We start from the raw sequence: 6694 nt of genomic DNA on the forward strand, positions 1-6694 counted from the left end.
CAATTAGCTAGAGCCATTGGATGGCACACCTATAAAAAGCATTTACATTCTGGTTACCTGTTTTAGTTATGATGCAGACTTTCTTAGAAATTGCATATCTGCATAAGAAACTGGTTGCTGGGCTCAGTCCCTCTAAGGTGAATATTTTTTAGGAGATTCTGTCTGTAGGATGCAAATGAGCCAAAGGGTTACATGTTGACAGGAACATTACAGGCTGTATGCATGTCTTGCATTTTCCAAAGCTAGTCAGTGATTTGTTTGTGTCATCTGAAATAAGCACTTCTATGCATGTTTAATGCTTTGTACTTTAATAGCCTCTGTGGATAAACCCCAGATTGTTCCATCTTTAACCACTAGCTGTGTAAAATGCCTGACTGGCCAACTATCCCTGCTGGTAGAAAGCAGCAGTTTCTGCCACTTTGCATGACAGAGCATGTAAAAAGTCACAGGCAGTAAAGACACATTGGTGTCTTCACTTAAAGCATGCTATTGAAACAAGGAAAATAAAGCCATTGGGCACTAAAATACTTTCTATTCTTGAGGATTCAAAGGACCTTTGCATTTACTAAAAAAATCCTTCAGTACATAGAGCAATTAGCAACCTAAAGCAATTAGTAATCTTCTTTTACCACAATTGAAAAGTACTTTGGAAAATTAGCTGGTATGGGATTCTAATTTATTCAAATAAAAAGGAACTGCCTTGGTGCCATGTACTTTATGAATATGCTGATAATTTGTAATAATAGGCAGTTATACTAACAGCAAAAGAGGTGAAATCAGAAAAAAGGTGAAGACAACCCAGTCACGGAGTATACTTCGGTGTAATGTCTAAGCCTTTGATGATTTTCTTTGTTCCCCTGCCAAAGTCTTAATTTACACTCGATGTTTCTTTTTGGTGTCACTTGCTTGCACTAATGATACCTAGTCAACACTTTCTCCTTCTGCCTGTTTTGTTCAGCTTGGGTTGCTCTTGTAATTTTCTGTTATACTTCTAGTGATTTTCTTTTCCTTCCCCTCCTCCTTTCCTTTTAGAAACTAAATTTTAAGCCTGGTATTTTTACTCCAGGAGCAGTATTAGTGAATTTCGTGGCAGTACACAGAGTAAGTAATGACAATAAAACTGGACTTTGGTATTTTATGTGACCCACTTAGTACCCTTCTGAGTGAAGCATGAGTTTTCCAGTTTGATACCCAACTTGGCTGTAAGCAATTGACAAATTGATCCCAGACTCACTTTCTTCTTGCATCGCTTATTTAAACAAATGTCTCAAAAGGTTCACTTCCATATGCTGCAAAACATTGGCATGAGTTGTCAGATTCATTTTTCACATTTAGTAATCTACAATTTAGTAACAGCATCAAACAATACAGTGTAAAATGCCCGTTTGTCCTCTTTGTGACATTTTATGCGTGAGCTTAGATGTCTTTTTGTCCGTCTTCTAACAGATGTTGCTATTTCATACGCTGAAGCAAACGGCTGCAAAAGGCTTAAAGTATGCCCCTTTCTGTCGCTTGACGCCGCTGAGTCAATCATTTATATATTATATAAATATAATTAGGGGGAAAAAAAAAAATGAATCCGGGTACCTGGTAGTGCCGAGGAGAGGGGAGAAGGGAGAGGGCCGCCCCGGGCCTCGCCCCCCGCTGCCCGCGGCCCCTCCCGCCCGGCCCGGGGCGGCGGCAGCGCGGGGAGCCCGGCCGAGGCAGCGACCCCGCTGCCGGCGCGGGGGGGACGGGGACGGGGGACACGCAGGTCCCCAGCGGGAGGCGGCTTCGCTTGGTGGCACCGCGTCGGGGCACCTGCACCCTCTGCTGTCTCTTCTGAAAACAGCGCTGAGGGCGGGTGCCCGCTGCCTCCTCCCGTGGGTGCTGCGGCCCCATCTCGTAATAATAATAAACCCAAATAACCTCAAGTGATTCAGGGTTTTTTTTTTGTGAGTGGCAGCGGTACGTGTGTGTTTAAGAAATCCCTCTTTCACTTCACTCCTGCTCCCGCACTGAGGAAAGCTTTGCTTTTGATTTCTCCTGATACGCTTCACTCTCAGCATCACTATTAATATACTGTTCACTCCTGCAGCTCAAGCAGGTCCTCAGTGGTATCGACTGAGCAGCTAATAGGCCTCTATTAGTGGGGAAAAGGGAAGGGGGAACGGCTAAGGGAGCTTCAGCCTTCCCCACTCTATCCTGGAGTCAGCAGAGGCTGGCTTAGACAGCTGGTGCAGGCACAACCCCTTACTCAGAGAGCTAAATTCACCTCTGTTTTATCACAACACAGTTGTGCTCAAGCAATTAAATATGTATGAATGAAGGTGCCAAAATCAGGAGGCCGGGGAGGTGGGAAGGGCGAGGTTTAGGGGTTGTGTGTGTAAAATTTGCTTTTCTCTAGCTCCAGCTACACGGTTTGTTTTTAGTCTGACTCCTACTTCTGCCAGGCATCAGAAAAAACAAACAAACAATTCTAAGTCTGAAGCAAAGAACATTAAGATTTGGGTATCATTGGCATATAATCAACACAGTTCTTACCTCCCAAAAATGAATCATCTTTCTTTTCTTGTCAAAAAGGTAAAGAGAAGGCTCCCCAGGAGCTTGAGCTCTTTGGGGAGAAGTCAGTACTTATCTCACACAATCCACTGGGATCATCCCAAAAAGAAATGACCAGACTAATCTTAAAGTGACTTTTATTTACTCCCATAAAACTTAGCAATGGCATCAACAGCATCTTGTGTCTCAGAGACGAAGCTGGGTGGAAGTTCGGGTTGTGTTAGCTGATCCCCATTCCCTCCCTGGAGCAGAGTATCAGCTACCAGCAGAACTGCGCTTCCACGTACTGGGAAGCCAACTTGCTGTGAAAGATGATTAACTGATGGTGCCCCACAGAAGTTATTGTAAATAATAATTAGAGACACTTTTTTTTGTTTGGTTTTGTTTTGGTTTTTTTTTTAGTTGAAAAAACCCCATCTGTATCAGATGATCTGGTCTGTAGACTAGATATCTCTATCTGTTCTACAGATATCTGAGGAATACTACAATTTTATCTTTTAAAGAGAGGCACTAAAAGTTGTTCTTCAGCCCATGTTCAGCTGTTCTCAGCATCCTTGCATCTCCTCCAGGAGCCACAGCTGCAGCCCGCTCCAGAAAAGTGAGAGCATATAAAACTTTCATCTGGGGACCCTGATGAAATGAACTGCAGGGAGGATGGCAAAGTGATGACCTGCGTTGACAACTCTGCCCCTGCTCCAAGGCACTGGCCTGTGTGCTACAGCCAGCTGCGGCGGTAGTGCCGCTGGGGGGAGGCAGGGCAACAGCAGAGCAGAGCAGATGGCCTCCTGTTATGACCTGCTGAACTCCTTAATCCCAGCCACCAATCTCCTCATTGCCAGTTAGCTCCTGGCTGTACGACACCCCTCCTTTTATAAGTCCTACAATCAGAAACCTTTCAGCACCAGCCCAGTGCCTCCCTGAAGTTGGCAGTTTGAGCGCGGCTGGTCTTGCCCTACCCTCCCAAGAACTTTCCTGTGGAAGATGGACATGTGTTGGGACAGGCCACAGAGGCTGTCCCAACACTCAGGCTCTCATTGGGATGGTTTCTGAAGGTAACAATGGAGATCTGTACTAGTAATTTATTTTAAAATGTAACACGAACTTCTGCTGTCTACAAGTAAACAACAAAGCACAAGTCTTACATTGAATATTTACAGTCTGCTATGACCAAAATATGTGTACAAAAACTGTTGAGGAAGCAGTATTACATATACTTTCCTGCCTCTCTTTTTTTCCATTCCTCTCCCTTGCTGGTCTTTGAAGAGGATACAATACACCATTTCCTGAGAGCTGCGTTCACACAGAGCGCTAACATTTCTGGATGCAGAGAGACGAGAGAACTTCGTTTCCTTGGCAACTGGAACCACCAGAAAGCGTTTCCAACATCTCCTCCCTTTACTCAGGTTCACTATTACTGTAGCCTTTGGTCAATCAGGTAGTAAAACCAATTATGAACTAAAAAAAAGCATCTCGATAGCCTGCTCCACTTAACACATCTGGCCTCCCTCCCAACCTCTAGAATAAAAAGTGACCTCTGCAAATGAACCCGTGTCAAAGTATCCAGTGTTACAATTCATGGTCAAACTTCAAGGTCTGCCCTATCCTGCACGTTTAACTTAAACCTAGAAAGTGTCATGGTCTTCTGGGAAACAATATCGGCAACTAAGCAGCTTTCACTCAAAACCTGCATGTGCTGGAGTGATGGAGCTTGGTCTCTGCTGCGGCACGGTGAGCCGGTGCTGAACAGAGTCGTGCCGGTGATTCAATGCGGTTCATTCTCACCTCTGAGTCAGGGCTGAATTAATGTCCCGGCACATTTTTAAGGTTTTGAAGCAGTGTGCTGATGGGGGCTGCTCTTTACTTTAGCTTTTGGTAATAAAAAAGACAATGCTGAAGCCCTTCCCACCTGCTATTGTTAAATATCACATATCTCCCTCCCCCCATGTTCCTTATTCATTCAAAGAATTTCACTAGGATTGTAAAAGAAAACAATTTACAGATGCAAAATTCCCAATTTATGGTTGTCCTTCCACTTAAATGTAGCAGTATTGTGTAGCTGATCTGGGAATGAGGCAGAGAGCCTGGGGGGACGGGAAATGGTTGTCTAAATACACATATATCGTAGTGCCTAGGTACTGGACAGCTGAGTGTGGTATTTCTTTACCTTTGAGGGCTGGAAAGCACAGCTTAAACAATGTTCCCTAAATACAGAATTTGCTATATAGTTTTGTATTTAATGAAAAAAAGCCCAGTTGATTTCTGTTGTGTCTCCCGAAGTTCAGTGAGGTGAACACTGATTCTGTAGTGCTGTAGTGAAAAAATCTGGGGGCATGTGAGCCACAGGTTTGTAACCGCAGTGCTGGGGGAAAGTTGTAGCTGAGTGGTGAGACTGTGCTTTTGTGTTGCCTATCTTCTCTAAATCTTTCCTTGCTTTCCATTGAAAGAACAGGGCCTTTTTTCTAATGTGATCCCTCAGAGGGAATAGGGACTTCTGGCATCAGTGTGTGGACAGATCAGGTTAGGTCACGGTCAAACCCCTTCTTTCTCTTCCCTCATGACTTCAGAAGTCTCCTGGCCTTTTCCGTAGGACTATCGGGAAGGGCACAGAGGCACTGAGCAGTTATGTGTTGAAGGAGAGGAAGATGGTGACGAAGCATAGTTCTTCCTCTGCCCTTGGTTTTTCTGTTGATACCATTGCAGGTGTTTTCAGTACCTGCAGTGAGACCAGTTACTGCTGATAATCCAGATATTAAAGTTTTCATCAAGGAAGCAAACATAAGAAAGGAAAATATTATCTGTAACAGTTTATATGAATTTGACTTGACTTTCAGGAGAGAAGGCATTTCTCTAGCCTGCGTGCTTTCTTTCTACTGAAGTGCAAAGGCCTACAGCCTGAGTTGAGCCTCCAACATGAAGCGCACACAGACAGAAAGCACCAGGCAACTTAAATGTTGCTTCTGGCTCACCCTATAATTTACAGTGTTGTGGACAAAGTCCACCTCATTCCAGTCCCATGTAGTTGCAATGCACACCCCATTAAGGGTCAGTGACCATAGCTATGAGCACATCTTTTTTGTGCTGACTCTGAGATCACTGGAGAGTTTCAGCATAGAATCTAGCTAGAGAAAGAGTAGCTTACTGCCCAGCCACAGGTGCTTGAAAAAGCTTTGAGTCTGCTATTAATCTTACTTTTTTACATCATCTGTGCTTTAGATTTAAAATTGCAGAATGTGGAAAAGTGCGGGGAAGATGTTAACAAGAAGTTGAAAATTGCCAAGTAAAACCATGTATGAGAAGATATAACAGTAGTAATTCCCTTCAGTACATCTGCAAGAGCCCATGGATTGCAGAGGATAAAAACAGGATTGGGGTACATTTTATGTTAGGATCTCATTTTATCTTCCAAAAAATTATTGTTGTCCCAGGTCTGTGTTCCATCCTTAAAATGTATTTGGCTCTGGGGTGTTTTTGTCATGTGTTTGCAATTTTGCATTTTTATCCATCTTCATTAAGGGCGAAACTTTTAGACAGCTCTATACAGATAACAGTGAGCAGATGCTGATGTTATGGAGAAAGCAGTGACCGCAGTCAAAGCCATCACCACATTTGCACAAGCCTCTGCCTCTAAAGAGGTGGGATTCTATACCTCTTAAACCTCCTACATGACTTTCAACTCTCCAGCTGACATAATTTCTCTTTTTAGAAAAAAAAAAATGGTTTAGAAATAGAAACTGCACCCTGATCACAGACACTCAGCAAGAGGAGCAAGAAGTAACTTTTCAACATTAGAAAAGGATGAACGAAAGCCACAGCCCCTTTCCTAGCCGTCTAAGCTTCACCAAATGCCCAGAGAGGCGTGGCAGTCTGCTATTCCCTGCAGAGACCTGCTTTCCTGCTGCACGCTTTGAGGTGCAGCCAGCCTGGCTGGTCCCCACCTCTTCCAAGGGAGTGGGAACAACCCAGGGTCTTGCCTCACCTCTCCCAAATTTGCCATTTAGAGGGACTCCTGGTGGGCATTTCAAGGTCTGTGTGCAAATTAAGGGATATCCTGAACACAGATTGGTGTGTTCCCAGCCCCTGCTTAATGGAGTATATCAGATAAGCTCTGAGGGATGTGATTTCTGCACACACCATCTCTCCTGGCTGCGGCTGG

Source organism: Nipponia nippon, unplaced genomic scaffold (genome assembly GCF_047370975.1).
Source record: "Nipponia nippon isolate SJK-2023a ecotype South Korea unplaced genomic scaffold, ASM4737097v1 scaffold_1, whole genome shotgun sequence".
Taxonomy (NCBI): domain Eukaryota; kingdom Metazoa; phylum Chordata; class Aves; order Pelecaniformes; family Threskiornithidae; genus Nipponia; species Nipponia nippon.